At 41.8% G+C, this 16,742-nt stretch overlaps 1 long non-coding RNA gene across 1 annotated transcript; it reads right to left on the bottom strand.

The window, feature by feature from the left end:
• Nucleotides 1-6,196: 6,196 nt before the first annotated feature.
• LOC115513673 lies at nt 6,197-11,464 on the bottom strand. Its single transcript, XR_003968782.1, has 2 exons — nt 11,423-11,464; nt 6,197-6,653 (listed from the first exon to the last, which is right to left on the bottom strand). It is a non-coding gene; the product is annotated as an uncharacterized LOC115513673 (long non-coding RNA).
• Between the last annotated feature and the right edge of the window lie 5,278 nt (nt 11,465-16,742).

Raw genomic sequence — 16,742 nt, 5'->3', positions numbered from 1 at the left:
ATTTTAACCTATTTACAACATTTCTTAATTCATCGTGACTATTTCTTATTTCCTTGATCTGTGCAGCAATAGATTCTTGCTGTCTTCTATGCTTTTTTTCAAGCCCAGTTGGGGTGCCTGGGTGGCTCAGTTGGTTAAGCATCTGAGTTTGGCTCAGGTCATGATCTCACCATTCATGCTGACAGCTCAGAGCTTGGAGCCTACTTTGGATTCTGTGTCTCCCACTCTCTCTGCCCCTCCCCTGCTCATGCTCTGTCTCTCAAAAATAAATACATATTAAAAAAAAGAGGGAGGAAAATAAAGAAGGAGTACAGAAAAGGTATAAAAAGAACATAGCAATAAATGCCTGATTAAACAAACAACCAGAAAAGAGGGAAGAAAAAGAGAAAAAATATATAATAAGAATCAACCAAAAATCAAATCAGAAACTATAAGGGTCTCCAGGGAGAGAAAAAAATAGGAGAGTAGAAAGATAAGGCAGGGAAAAAAGAAGAGAAGGAAATAAAAGAAAAACAACAAAAACATCAGACTAACATACAAAACCACAGGACAATTGTCCATTGGTGCCTTGAAACCAGTGACCGTGCTGGTCTGGAGGAGGGGCCAAGTAGTTCAGTGAGTGTCAATCTCACTTCGGTAGATAAGTAGTTACCAGGCTCTTAGGGGCGAGGTTTGGTATTAAGTGGTCCTGCCTCCACTGGGTGCCACTGTCCTGCTCCCTGAAGCCCCACCGTGTTGGTAATGGGGAGGAAAATGGCAACACCCCAATCTCTCCTCCCCAGACTGGGTGTCTCAAACCACACTGTTCAGGCAGCCCTCACAGAGTAGTGGAGGAGGTGGGGGGCAACTTGCTTTGCTCCTTCCCCTGTGCCTCCCAGGCGCTCAACTGGGACTCAAAACCCGATGTCTTAAAGGATCCGCTCCATGTGGATGGGTTCTGGAATAGTGTCACTCTGTCCTACTGACAAAGGGCCTCTGGCTTGTGCCTGCAGGGTCTTTTGTCCTGGGGGTGCAATATACCCTCTTCTCACAGTACTCGAGTGAGGGCACTGTTTTCTCCCAGTGCGCTCCTGAGATCATTACTTAGCCTGGGGTTAGCTTTCCTTCCCTCCAGGCATGCACACTGGCAGCTCTGGTCCAGAGAAAGTCCTGCAATCCTGAAAACTCCAACCTTTACTCCTAAGGCTGTTTGCAAAGTAGAGGCTGGCTCTCTTCAAATTTTTCATTCCCCGACCATGATATGGAGAGTTTTTTCCTTATCCAGATGTAACACCACACTTCCACAGCCTCTCTTTCTCTTCCTTTTGTTTATCCACCAAAAGGGTTCCCCCCCTCTTCTGTGCCTACGCTGCCACCTGTTTTATCTCTCCCAATTCACAAACATGCACCTCTGAACCGCCAAGCTGTCTCCATACTCCCCTGGAGAGGTTTATGTCAGACTGTAGTCGGGATTCCTGGAATTCCAAGTGTTCTGACCTCAATACTGCTGTGTTTGAGGGATAAGGGAAATTCTGGTATCACTAATTCTCAGCCATGTTGACTTCTCCCTCTGATCATGGTGAATAATTTCTTTAATATACTGTTGGATTCAAATTGCTAGTATCTTGTTGAGAATTTTTGCATTCAGTTTCATCAGGGACATTGGCCTGTAATTCTTCATTTAGTGGGGTCTTTGTCTGGTTTTGGAATCAAGATAATGCTGGCATCATACAATGAGTTTGGAAGCTTTCCTTCCATTTCTATTTTTTTTTTTTTTTGAAAAGTTTGAGAAAAATAACCCCTCTTTAAATGTCTGGTAGAATTCCCCTGGGAAACCATCTGGCCCAGGACTCTCATTTTTTGGGAGATTTTTGATAACTGATTTAATTTCTTTACTGGTTATAGGCCTGTTTGTCCTATTTCTTCCCATTTGAGTTTTGGTAGTGTGTGGGTGTCTAGGAATTTGTCCATTTCTTCCAGATTGTCCAGTTTGTTGACATATAATTTTTCATAGTATTCTCTTGTGATTTTTTGTATTTCTGTGTTGTTGTTGTGAATCCTCCTCTTTCACTGGTGATTTTATCTATTTGGGCCCTTTCTTCTTTTTGAGAAATCTGGCTAGGGGTTTATCAATTTTGTTTATTCTTTCAAAAAACAAACTTTTTTTTTTATTTAAAAAAAAATTTTTTTTTTTCAACGTTTATTTATTTTTGGGACAGAGAGAGACAGAGCATGAACGGGGGAGGGGCAGAGAGAGAGGGAGACACAGAATCGGAAACAAGCTCCAGGCTCTGAGCCATCAGCCCAGAGCCCGACGCGGGGCTCGAACTCCCGGACCGTGAGATCGTGACCTGGCTGAAGTCGGACGCTTAACCGACTGCGCCACCCAGGCGCCCCTCAAAAAACAAACTTTTGATATCATTGATCTATACTACTTTTTTCCCCCCTGTATCATGTATTTCTGCTCTAATCTTTATTATTTCCCTTCTTTTGCTGGCTTTTGGCTTTATTTGCTGCTTCTTTATCTCTTTTAGTGTATGGTTAGGTTGTGTATTTGGGATATTTCTTGCTTCTTGAGATAAGCCTGAATTGCAATGTATTTTCCTCTTAGGACTGCCATTGCTGCATCCCAAAAGGTTTGGACTGTCATGTTTTCATTTTCATTTGTTTCCATGTATTTTTTTTTATTTATTCTTGAATTTCCTGGCTAACCCATTCCTTCTTAGTAGGATGTTCTCTAACCTCCATGGCTTTCCAAATTTTTTCTCATGGTTGATTTCAAATTTCAAATTTCATAGCATTGTGATCTGAAAATATGCATGCTATGATCTCCATCTTTTTAAATTTGTTGAGGACTGATTTGTGACTCAGTATGTGATCTATTCTGAAGGATGTTCCTTGTGCACTCAAGAAAAATGTGTATTCTACTGCTTTAGGGTGAAATGTTCTGAGTCTATCTGTTAAGTCATCTAGCCCATTTTGACATTCCAAGCTGATGTTTCCTTATTGATTTTCTGCTTAGTTGATCTGCCCATTGTTGTAGGTGGCATATTAAGTCTCCTACTATAAATGGTATTATTAGCAAGGAGTTTGTTTATGTTTGTGTTTAATTTATTTATACATTTGTGTTCCTCCAAGTTAGGGACACAAATATTTACAATGGATAGATCCTAATGGATAGACCCCTTAACTGTGATAGAATGCTTTTCTTCATCTCTTGTTATAGTCTTTGTTTTAAAATCTAGTTTGTCTAAGTATGGCTACTCTTGCTTTCATTTGACATTCAGTAGCATGATAGATGGTTCTCCATCCCTTCACTTTCAATCTGCAGGTGTCCTCAGATCTAAAATGAATCTCTTGTAGGCAGCATATAGATGGATCTTGTTTTTTTAATCCATTCTGTGACCCTATGTCTTTTGATTGGGGCTTTTAGTCCATTTACATTCAGAGTGTTTACTGAAAGTTATGAATTTAGTGCCATTTTGTTATCTGTAGATTTGGTGTATCTAGTGATGTTCTCTGGTCCTTTATAGTCTCTACTGCTTTCCATTCAGAGCGTCCTCTTCAAAATTTCTTGCAGGGCTGGTTTAGTGGTCATGGACTCCTTTAGTTTTTGTTTATCTGGGAAAGTCTATCTCTCCTTTTTTATTTTAATGTTTATTTATTTTTGGGAGACAGAGAGACAGAGTGGGGAGGGGCATAGATAGAGTGAGACACAGAATGTGAAGCAGGCTGCAGGCTCTGAGCTGTCAGCACAGAGCCTGACATGGGACTCGAACCCACAAAGTGCAGGATCATGACCTGGGCCAAAGTCAGACACTCAACCGAGCCACCCAGGCACCCCTCTATCTCTCCTTCTATTCTGAAAGACAGCCTTTCTGGATACAGGATTCTTGGCTGCATATTTTTCCTATTCATCACATTGGATATTTCCTGCCACTCCCATCTGGCCTGAGAAGTTTCAGTGGACAGGTCTGCTACTAACATTATGTGTCTATCCTTGTAGGCTAATGGCCTCTTATCCATAGCTGCTTTCAGAATTCTCTTTATCTTTGTATTTTGCCAGTTTCACTATGATATGTCATGGTGTTGACCTGTTTTATTGAGTTTGAAGGGAGTTCTCTGTGCCTCTTGGGCTTGGATGCTTGTTTCTTTCCCCAGATTAGGGATGTTCTCAGCTATAATTTCTTCAAATAAACTTTGTGCCCCTTTTTCTTGCTCTTCTTCTTCTGGGACTCGTATGATGTGGGTATTGTTTCATTTTATTGGAATCACTTAGTTCTGTAAGTCTCACCTCATGATCTAGTAATTTCCTTTCTCTCTCTTTTTTAATCTTCATTATTTTTATAATTTTATCCTCTATTTCACCTATTCTCTCCTCTGCTTCTTCAATCCTTGCTGTCACTATATCTAGCTTATTTTGCATCTTCAGTTTTGGCATTTTGACATTCACCCCAACTAGTTCTTAACTCTTTGATCTCTGCAGCAAGGGTTTCTTTGGTGTCTTCTATGTTGTTTTCAAACCCAGCTATTAGTCTTATGGCTGTTATTCTAAATTCTTATTCAGATGTATTGTTTATATCTGTTTTAAGCAAGTCCCTTGCTGTGATTTCTTCTTGACCTTTCTTTTGGGGAGAATTCCTCCATCATTTTGGCTAAATTTCTGTCTTTTGCGTGTTTTATTTATTTTTTTCAACGTTTATTTATTTTTGGGACAGAGAGAGACAGAGCATGAACGGGGGAGGGGCAGAGAGAGAGGGAGACACAGAATCGGAAACAAGCTCCAGGCTCTGAGCCATCAGCCCAGAGCCTGACACGGGGCTCGAACTCAGGGACCGCGAGATCGTGACCTGGCTGAAGTCGGACGCTTAACCGACTGCACCACCCAGGCGCCCCCTTTTGCGTGTTTTAAAAGCTTGTTATGTTTCCTGCACCTGAGTGTACTACTATATTAAAAAGGGGTCATACACTGTCCAGGGCCTGGCATTTCAGAAAGTATTTTTGATGTACAATGTATGCACTCTGCTGTTGCATTTTGGCTGCTCTATCTCATGGGTCAGTTCTCTGCAGAGTTCCTCCTTGCTGGCAGTGGTGGAGTGTTTGGATCTTTAACTAGGTGTGTTTTGATTTTTTTGTTGAAGTAACCCTGGAAAAAAGGAAAAGGGGGAGGGAGCCTGATTGCATACAAAGAAAGATGGAAAGAGAACAAAAGAAAAACAAACAGAAAATCATTAAATTATAAGGCTTATTCCAAAGAAAAAGAAAGGAGAAAACAGAAAAAAAAGCAGAAGAAAAGAGATAAGAAGGAAAAAGAAAATAAGAAAGCCTGATTAAAAAAAGAAAAAAGATAAAACGAAATGAGAAAAAACAAATCAGAAATGAACATGATTCTACAAGAAAAAAAGAAAGAGGGAAAGAGGTTAAAAAGAAGAAAAAAGAGTTATCTGTTGGTGCCTGGGGTGGTAGATATACTGGTCTGGAAAAGAGGCTGGCTGCATATGCTCAGAGTCAATCTTGCCCCAGTAAATAAACATACCAAGCATGGAGGAACGGGGTTTGGTGTAGCAAGTCCAAGGTTCACTGGAGGCTGCTGTATTGCTCTCTGAAGTCCCACTGTGTTGGTGTTGGGCGGGGTGGGGGGGGGAAGAGTGTTACCCCAATCTCCTGTCCCTGGACCTGGGATCTCAACCCCAGTTGTTCAGGCAGCCTTCACAGAATACTGAGGGCCCTCAGCTTACACTAGGCCATAACTTTTCTGTGCCTTTTCCTTGGTGCACACAGCTAGGATTCAACATCCAAGGTCTTAAAGAACCCAGCACTTGGCATGCAGCTCGTATGACCCAGTATGGTGCTTATCTGCTCCTCTCTTCTGGAGTAGAGATTCTCCACCCTCCTAATAAAAGGCTTTTGGCTTATTTTCCTTGGAGAGGCAATAAACACTCTTCCAAAAGTATTCCAGGAAGGGGAATGTTCTCTTCCAATGTGCCCCAGAAATCATTATGCCATGCTATGTACTCCCTCCTTCTCCCCAAGAGCGTGCTCTGCAGCTTTGCTCCGGAGAAAGTCATGCACTTCCAGAACCTCTGAGTTTGAGCTCCACATGCTGTTTGCAAGAACTCAGACACTCAGTACTTCTTGCTCCCCACGTTACAGGTGGGTGGGAGAGACACTGGTCCTTATCTCATGGAGTCAAAGAATGAATCTCGAAGACAGCAGAGAGTGAACAAAGCAATAAAGTTTATTGAGCAAAAGTACAAAGCTCTCAAGAGTGAGGGGGTCCCAACTGGATTGCCACCAAGGATTTTATTGAGACATTATCAGAAAGTTTGTGAGACTTCATTCATGGCACCTTGCCCAGGCAGGTTTGGAATGCATTTATTCCCGCTCCCCCTTTTTTTCCAAACCCCACAGCAGCTTCAGCCTCCCACTTGCAGCTGAAGCCTACCTCCCTGAGGGTCCTTTATCTATCCCTGCTTAATGTTAACCCTTTCCCTACTCATTCCTCCCCCCTGGAATAGGGCCCCTAACTGCTGTTAGGGAACAGGGATGATGACTGTTTTGGCTTTTTCAAGTTGACAAGGGATGGTGTGGGGTATGGCAGTCAGTCTACCCAAGGGTCAGTCAAGTGGTCCACAGTATGGTTCCACAGGAAAGCTGGCAGGCATGAGGTGGCACTAACATTGGCAGACACAAAGAGAAAAACACAAACTAAAGATTATGCTGACGAACAAGATGGCATCTCTAAGATAATGTCTCTAGTTTCTATACTGAACAATCTAGGAGAGATCCTGAGTTTGTCCAATTGTGCCTGAATGTCATCGATTTGTCGTGAGACTTTATGAGAATTATTGGTTATATTGAACAACACATGTGAGGGAATCTCTCACAACCCAGGTGATGGAGGAGCAGTAAGTAACCAGTGGTGGCTCAATTTTCCAACAGCCCAGCCCTAACTTCCCTTAATTCTTGATTTAAAGCATCTAATGTTTATCAGGTGTTATTTAGAGTTACTCTGCTGAGTAAGACAGTTTGCTTTATTTCACAATGCAAAACTTTTCCAAGGACGAGTCCTACCAGAGAAAGAGCCACAACAGCCATTTACCATTATTACTTTACAAATTTTTGGGTAAGTTGAACCTGGGTATTATTTTATAAAGCAGAGCTTTTATTACTTCTTGTGTCTTTTCCATTTTGCAGGGGAAGGCCTCTACCCAATTAGTAAAAGTACCAACCTATACCAACAGATGTTGGAATCCCCTTGACATTGGCATATGAGGGAAATCTAATTGCCAGTCTTCCCCTGCATAGCTTCCAGTACTTTGCCTTGGAGAGCAATTTTGTGGTTGAGAGGATTGTTTGTAAGGTAAACTTTACAGGCTGATACTACTTGCTGAACTGTCCTTGACAATTTTTTTCTGATAAATATCTTTTGGACCATTTGATAAGTTTTATCCCTCCCTAAATGAAAGGCCTCAAGGCAGTGCTTTAATGATCTCCCAACTCTGTGAGCTAGATAATAGAAATTGCCCCTGCTCTGTTTGTAACCATCCTGAGCACTGGAGACAGTGTCTATGAATCAGACCCCAGTTCATTTCCTTGGGAGAGTAGGTGGATCTAAATTGAGCAAGGGAGTTATCCCAAATAAGAGAAGCCTCAATAACTTTTATTAAGGGAAGGCATAAACATTTCCCTGGGGCTAGCAATGCAGTAGTCTTCATCTGGGCTAATATATCTCTTCCCAACAAGGGAGTGGGACTTGTAGGCATGATTGATAAAGAACGAGAAAAAATTAGGTTTCTCCATATACATCCCAGGGGCTGAGAGAAAAATTTAGTCATAAGTTTTCCAGAGATGCCTCTAATCATTACACTGCATTTGGATAGTTGGCCAGGAGTAGAAAGGAGGACAGAAAAGGTGGATCCAGCAAGAAGAAAATAAACTGGCTTTTCAGTTACCTGAGTTTTCCAGAGTTGCCCAAGGCTCTGGACTTCCAATAGATAATTGGTGCTGGGGAACCCCTGTGAAGAGCCCCAGGGCCCATCAGTCCCTTTCAGGGACACTGGTGGGTCAGGGACTCAGATAGTCCTCACAGATAGAGGTCTCTGAGGGCATTCAGACTTCTAGTGATCGTCTCCACATAAGGGGCATGGCTTGCGGGGCTTTGACTTCTTTTGTCCCTTCTAAGGATTGTCTTCTCTGTGCTGGCAGCTCGGAGTCTGGAGCCTGCTTCAGATTCTGTGTGTGTGTGTGTGTGTGTGTGTGTCTCTCTCTGCCCCTTCTCCGCTCACACTCTCACACTCTGTCTCTCTCTCTCTCTCTTTCAAAAATAAACATAAAAAAAATTTAAGGGCAGTCTTATTTCCAGTGCTCTGAACAGCCACACAAGTGGCCTCTGGAAGGCTGGTCTGAGTATGTTAGGCCACAACTAAGGCCTCAGATTTTTTCTAAAGTCTCCATTTCTGTTCCTTAGTTTCCTCTTGATCTCAGTTGTAATATACCCGATTGGCAGCTCCTAAGAGCTCCAATTCCTTCCCAGCTAACAGCCAATTTTTGCAGCTTCCTTTGAATATCTGGGGCTGACTGAGTGACAAATTTGTCCTTTAAAATAGTCTCAGCCATGGGGCACCTGGATGGCTCAGTTGGTTGAGCATCTGACTTCGGCTCAGGTCATGATCTCCTGACTCGTGGGTTCGAGCCCCATATCGGGCTCTGTGCTGACAGCTTAGGGCCTGGAGCCTGCTTCAGATTCTGTGTCTCCCTCTATCTGTCCCTCCCCTGCTCATGCTCTGTCTCTCTTTCTCTCAAAAATGAATAAACATTTAAAAAAACTTAAAATAGTCTCAGCCTCAGGAGTATCAGGGGAGATAGCTATATTTTTAAAGTTTATATATTTTTGAGAGAGAGAGAGAGAGAGAGAGAGAGCACAAGTCCGAGAGGGGCAAAGAGAGAGAGAGAGAGAGAGAGAGAGAGAGAGAGAGAGGAGACAAAGAATCCCAAGCAGGCTTCATGCTGTCAGTTCAGAGCCTGATGCAGAGCTCAGAACTCATGAATCTGAGCCAAAATCAAGAGTTGGACACTTAGCTGACTGAGCAACCCAGGTGTCCCAAGATAACCATATATTTAATGAGAGCCTCCTTCAACCTCTCCAGGAAGGCCACTGGGCTCTTACTCTGTGTTTGTAAAATAGTGGCTAATTTTGTATAATTTAAGGGCTTAATCCTTTTAAAATACAGGCTTGTAATAATCTTTTAAAATACAGGCTTGGAAATGGTGGTGATACACTAGGCTAACCTCATTCAGACTTGTTGGGACTGAGCCCCATTAGGAAACTGGAAGTCGCCTATAGGACCTCTAGTCCCATGATAATTAAGAAGTTGTTCATCCCCATATCTCTCAGCTACTGCCAGAACTCCATGTTTTTCTGTTTAAGAGTCTGATTTAACAAAAGCATTATGTCATTCCAACTAAAATTTTTCTTAAAGCTTTCCCTTTACAAGCCTTCTACAACTTTCTTTTGCTTTTATTATTTATTTATTTATTAAAAAAATTTTAATGTTTATTTTTGAGAGGGAGAGACACACAGAATGTGAGTGGGGGAGGGGCAGAGAGACACAGAATCTAAAGCAAGCTCCAAGCTCTAAGCTGTCAGCATAGAGCTTGACCTGGGGTTTAAACTCACAAACTGCGAGATCATGCCCTGAGCCAAAGTCAGACACTTAACTGACTGAGCCACCCAAGTGCCCCTATTTATTTATTTATTTATTTATTTATTTTTAAACATGAAAGAGTATCAGTGGCTATACCTTATAACCAAATATTTGCAATCGAATGGACAACTTTATTGCCAGTCTTCATTTTATGAAAAACAATCCCTATTTATTGGTTCCATGTGAAGTCATGACTATTGCTTTGACTGAGAATGAATCCCTACTGCAACTAAGTATAAAAAATATCTTCCATAATTAGAGTGTTGCCTGTATTATTTATTTATTTTTAATATTTATTTTTGACAGGCAGTGCACTCATGCATGTGGGGGAGGGGCATGGGGGGCAGAGGATCTGAAGCAGGCTCTGTGCTGACAGCAGAAAGCTCCATGCAGGGCTTGAATCCACAAATGAACGAGATCATGACCTGAGCTGAAGTCCGATGCTTAACTGAGCCACTCAGGCGCCCCTCTTTTGCTTTAGATTTTGACCTAAGCCCTTTTTCTCCAACCAGTCTCATTTAGGACAAAATTACTTTCTTTTACCCTCAACAAAAATGTATTCTCATTTCTTAGATACTTCTTATATATCTCCTGCTTTACTGTGTATAGAATTGCTTTCGTTAAAAAAATTTTTAAATGTTTTATTTATATTTGAGAGAGAGCATGAATGGGGAAGGGGCAGAGAGAGACAGAGACAGAATCTGAAGCAGGCTCCAGGCTCTGAGCTGTCAGCACAGATCCCAGTGTGGGGCTTGAACTCGTGAACCACGAGATCATGACCTGAGGTGAAGTCAGGCACTTAACTGAGCCACCCAGGCGCCCCTAGAGTTGCTTTCCTTATTTCCACCAGTCTTAATTACATTCGGCAGAATTTTAACTCTTAGAAACCTTAGTCTCCAGTGAAAACTAAGTAGTAATCAATTGTGAACTGTTACACCAGAATTTTTTAGATGGCAAACTTATGAATCAATTAAGCACAAACCATCTTTTTAAAACAGATTTAAATATCTTAGTTTTTCTGCAATAAGCCAAAAGCACAAGGTTATGTTTAGTAAGCACTGCTTCAGCATTTCACCCAATTTGGAAAAGGCCTAAATATGTAATGAATTCAATCCAGTTTATCATCTAAGCAAAACCTGCAAGTTTCAGGTTTCCAAAGACCCTGAAAGGTATCTTAACAATTACCCATGAAAACTTTAAGACAGACAAAATTAACCATCATTTTAAGCATCTTTTGCTGACAAACTGCAACAAAGATATTTATGAGCTTATCTGACCTTCAGTAAACCTAGGTAGAAAAAGTTTCATGTATTTAATGTTGATAACTCTAAAGACGTGTCTATCTTAATCAAACCAACAAACTTAAATTAGTTTAAATACAGAGTGTATATATATATATAATTTATTATCAAATTGGCTCACATACAGTGTGTAAAGTGTGCTCTTGGTTTTTGGGGTAGATTTTCATGCTTCATCGCTTACATACAATCCCCAGTGCTCATCCTAACAAGTGCCCTCCTCAATGCCCATCACCCATTTTCCCCTCTCCCGTACTCCCCCATCAACCCTCAGTTTGTTCTCTGTATTTAAGAGTCTCTTATGGTTTGCCTCCCTCCCTCTCTGTTTGTAACTACTTTTTCCCCTTCCCTTCCCCCATGGTCTTCTGTTAAGTTTCTCAAGATCCACATGAGTGAAAACATATGATATCTTTCTCTGACTTATTTCACTCAGCATACCTTCCAGTTCCATCCACGTTGCTGCAAATGGCATGCTTTCATTCTTTCTCATTTCCAAGTAGTATTCCATTCTATATATAAACCACATCTTCTTTATCCATTCATCGGTTGATGGATATTTTAGCTCTTCCTATAATTTGGCTACTGTTGAAAGTGGTCCTATATACACTGGGGTACGTGTGCCCCTATGAATCAGCACTCCTGTTTCCTTTGGATAAATTTCTAGTAGTGCTATTGCTGGGTCATAGGGTAGTTCTATTTTTAATTTTTTGAGGAATCTCCACATTGTTTTCCAGAGTGGCTGCACGAGTTTGCATTCCCACCAACAGTGCAAGAGAGTTCCCGTTTCTCCACATCCTCACCAGTGTCTTTTGCTTCCTGAGTTGTTAATTTTAGCCACTCTGACCAGTGTGAGGTGGTATCTCAGTGTGGTTTTGATTTGTATTTCCCTGATGATGAGTAATGTTGAGCATCTTTTCATGTGGAGCACTTCTATATATTGATTAGGGGTGTCTGCAAATTTGTCCAGATCCTTTTTTATTTGTCTAAAATCTTGCAAGGAAAATAGAATATGGACCTTCAAAGGGCGAAATTCACCATGAGGTACTTCAGTCAATGAATGTGCCTTCCTTTCAGGGGGAAAATTTCTCATCCCTGGGAATCCTGGATAAGAAGGACATGAAAGTCTAGTAGGTGGCTTTTCCTGAGAAGAGGCCTCAGGGGGCGAGTCTGCAAGTACTGGCCCTTCTGGATCTCTTGAAGGGGCTGGGAGGCTGACACCTCACTTACAGGTCTTACATAAGTCTGCCTGGGCCTGTAAAACAAAGAAGACTTGCACATAAGGAACTTCTGACCATTTATCCTCTCTTTTACAATATAGATATAATTGTAAGATAGTATTGTACTGACTACTTCCCTCAGGAGGCCAGGATTCTCCCTCCTCCAGGCGATACTGAAGCCAAGCCTGGGAGCAAAAAAACTTCATGCACTTTTTTTTTTTTTTGAGGATTTGTGGATCAAATCTTTCCCAGATTTTTAGGACACATTCCAGAGGAGTCCCTGTGGAGAAAGGTTTGTTTCCCATCTCATGATTCCTGTAGGAGTCTGTACCTATTAGAGAGGTGACTATGAAGGCATCCCTACCTATCAGCTCTCCCTTTTAGAATCAAGGTGTCCCTTGATCTGCCTTCCCCAAAGTGAGAGAATGGCCTAACACCTTGGGTTGAAGAAGGATTGGGCCAGCAGAAGTAGCCATTGTGACCCACTGCTTTAGCCCCAACCTAACCCTTCTTTCCCTCCTCTGGATCTTTCTAAATATTTTAAACCTTGAGTTTGGCGAGGTTAGTGATTCAAGACTTGTTATTTGTAAAGGTTACAGGTGCAAGCAAACAACTGGGGTGATTATGGGGAGGGATATTCTGCTTATAGAGGAAGCTTCCCTGGGCTATGACCCTCCAGGGCTGGTCTCTATCCTTTTACATGTCTTGGGTGCCCAATGGAGACCATAGGGCACAGTCAGAATGCTGAATTTCCAGTCCTTGTGTGAACCCCCCCTCCATGAACCTTTTATGTAGCAGAGAAAGTCACTCATGACCTCATTCTTTGGAGATCCCTTTGTTGAGCCCTCATTTCTTGGTTGTGCTAATTTGCTTACACCCTCAGGTCATGGAATCTAGTTCATTCAGTCAATTATTTCCTTGCCTCACCCCCAAACACCCTTCCATCCTATATGTCTGATGTCCTATCAGCAGATGGGCCCCAATTGAAGGGTGTAATCCTCAAGACTTAGCAGCACTATAGTTCCTGACTTTTTCTTGTTGAAACAAGAAAGCCTCAGCAGGTGGTAGATCTGTGCTCCCATTATTAATGTTTAAAACCCAGGGGAGGGGCGCCTGGGTGGCTCAGTCAGTTAAGTATCTGATTTTTTGTCCACCGCTTTCTCTCCCTCAACTCCGCGCACCTCCCTCCTGCCAAGCTGTCTCCCTCCAACTGTGGAAATCCTTCTGCTGCTCAGATAAATTTTCTGAGTGTTCCAAGTAATCTGACCTCAATACAGCTGTGTTTGAGGGACATGGGAAGCCCAGGGTCCCTCTACTTCTCTGCCATCTTAACTCCTTCCCAGGAGAGCTATTTAAAATGCATGCTCAAGGGCACCTGGGTGGCTCAGTCGGTTGAGCGTCCAACTTCAGACTTCACTTTAGGTCACGATCTCACAGTTTGTGGGTTCGAGCCCCGCGTCGGGATCTGTGCTGACAGCTCAGGGTCTGGAGCCTGCTTTAGATTCTGTGTCTCCCTCTGTCTCTGTTCCTCCCCCACTCCTGCTCTGTCTCTCAAAATGAAAAAAATAAAAATAAAATGCATGCTCTTTAGTAGCATAGAAGTAATAAGAGAATCAGGTAAAAAGTAATGTAGGTTGCCTCTGAGGTTCAGAAAATGGGGGGACATGGAAGATTGGGGACATCTATCTTGATAAGAAGCCTTGTAAAAGTATTTGATTTTTTAAAATATGTATCCATTTGGCAAAAATAAAAAAACAGCTGGGTAGGTGAGAGACTGGACTCAGGAATTGTTCTATGAGTGCCAATGAGATTGGACAATGGTTGGAAGGAGAGGTGGGATAGAGTGCTGGATTTTTATGGGAGGGTTTTGTTTTGATTTATGTAGTTTCATTTAACTTTTTTAAAAGGGAAGAATTACAGCATGTTTGTATGAAGGGTGGATGAGCCAGTAGAGAGGGGGAAATGGATGATGCAGGTAAGTGAGGGGTCAATGTGTGCCCAAACTGAGGGGCAGCCTTAGACAGGAGGGGACCCTCCACCAACACTGTTGGGAAGGTGAGGGCACACATGCAGATGTGAGGGGGTATTTCTGGGGGGAGATGGTACCATTATTTTTTAATTCTTTTTTTAAAAGTTTATTTATTTAAGTAATCTCTACACCAATGTGGGGCTCCAGCTCACAACTCAACTTGGAGTTCAAGAGTCACATGAGCTGAGCCAGCCAGGCACCCCATTCTGAGTCCTTTTCTGACTGAAAAAAAAAATACTCATCACCTCAGGGTGGGTGGGAGCAGGAAGGGGGTGGAGGAGACTGAGAAGGGAGGAGAAAGTGAGAAGCAGCCCTCTCAGGAGGGATGACAGTGAGCTGACTGGGGAAATGGCATCTGGAGAGAGCAGAGCTGGGGTCCCTGAGCTGTGTGCTCACCACCTTAGAGAGAGTTCAAGTAGCAGGAGGATCTATAATAGAAGAAAATGCAACGAGATCTTTCTGGTGAGAAGATTTCAATCATTTTTACTTTGTCATTTATACTTTTAACGTTTTATAATTTATATTCAGTGAATATGTATTATAATCAGAAAAAAATCTATATTTAAAATTTTCAGAAGGAAAGGAGATGAATAGAAAAATACATTTAGAAATTTGAGAGAGGACAGAAAATGACTGAAGGGAATAAAAGTAATACCATATCCACTGCACACATCAGCTGTGATCTAAGAGGGACTCAAAAGCCTGTTTTACTCCAAACACGCTCCCACAGAGTGGCAGGGTGCTTTGGGGTCAGGCATGTACTCCAGAAACCTCCATTAGAGGAGATGATGTAGAGAAGAAAGTCATCATTGTGGTCAGCAGCACACAGTAGCAGAAGCAGCAGCATATTACCACTGACTGTAGTACCAGAAATTGTGTTAAATACATTACAAATACTATTGCTCATCTGTTAAATTCTCAGATTATTTACAGACAGGGAACTGAGCCCTACAGAGCTTTAAGTAGCTCTGCCCTATGTCATGGCTTGTCAGAGCAGCCCTAGGATATGAGTCCAAGTCTATCTGATTCTGAGACTCAGGCTCTTTATGTCTGGAGTACAGTTGACTCTTCAACAACATGGGTTTGACCTATACAGGTCTACTTATACGTAGATTTTTTTGGATAAATACAGTACAGTACTATAAATGTATTTTCTCTTCCTTATGATTTTCTTAGTAACATTTTATTTTCTCTAGATTATTTTAAGAATATACTATGATACATATAGGGGCACCCAGGTGGCTCAGTCGGTCAAGCAACCGACTTCGGCTTAGGTGATGATCTTGCTGTTCATCAGTTTGAGCCCCACATTGGGCTCACTGCTGTCAGTCAGCACAGAGCCTACTTGGGATGCTCTGTCCCCCTCTCTCTGCCCGTTCCCTGCTTGCGCTCTCCCCCAAATAAAAAAGAAAAAGAAAAAAAGAATATACTATGATGCATAGAATATACAAAATATGTGTTACTTCACCATTTATGTATATATAAGACTTTCAGACAACAGTAGGCTATTAGTAGCTATGTTTTGGGGGAGTCAGAAGTTACAGGCAGATTTTTGAGCAGAGGTTGGGGCCCCTCACCCCACCTTGTTCAGGGGTCAACTGTATTTTATTTTTATAGAGAATGGCCACAGTTATTGCTCATTTTCACATTCCAAGGCCTGCACTAAGTGTTTCATGTTCATGATCCCATATCACTCTTATATATAAGCCCAGCCTATGCCCTATGAGGCTAGATGGACTTAGAGCATCAGTGCATTCCCATTTTATTTTATTTTTTAAAAACATTTATTTATTTTTGAGAGACAGAGAGGCAGTACGAGTCGGGGAGGGGAAGAGAGAGAGAGGGAAACAGAATTTGAAGCAGGCTCTAGGCTCTGAGCTGTCAGCACAGAGCCCAACATGGGGCTTGAATCCATGAACCATGAGATCATAAACTGAGTTGAAGTCGTCCACTTAACTGAGTCACCCAGGTGCCCCAGTGCATTCCCATTTTATTATTATTATTATTTTAATTTTATGTATCTTTAAAAATACTTTTGTTTTTAAATTTACATCCAAGTTAGCATATAGTGCTGTAATGGTTTCAGAAGTTGATTCCAGTGATTCATCCCCTATCTATAACACCCAGTGCTCATCCCAAGTATCTTCCTTAATGCTTCTTACCCATTTCGCCCATTCTCCCACCCACAAGCCCTCCAGCAACCCTCAGTTTGTTCTCTATATTTGAGTCTCTTATGCTTTGTCCCCCTCCCTGTTTTTATATTATTTTGCTTCGCTTCCATTATGTTCATCTATTTTGTATCTTAAATTCCTCATATGAGTGAAGTCATATATTTGTCTTTGACTGACTAATTTTGCTTAGCATAATACCCTCTAGTTCCATTCCACATTGTTGCAAATGGCAAGATTTCATTCTTTTTGGTTGCCAAGTAATACTCCATTGTATATATATACACCACATCTCCTTTATCCATTCATTCATCTGTCTATGGACATTTGGGCTTTTTCCATAC

Source organism: Lynx canadensis, chromosome B2, assembly GCF_007474595.2.
Source record: "Lynx canadensis isolate LIC74 chromosome B2, mLynCan4.pri.v2, whole genome shotgun sequence".
NCBI classification, from domain to species: domain Eukaryota; kingdom Metazoa; phylum Chordata; class Mammalia; order Carnivora; family Felidae; genus Lynx; species Lynx canadensis.
This window is presented reverse-complemented; position numbering and strand designations above follow the sequence as displayed.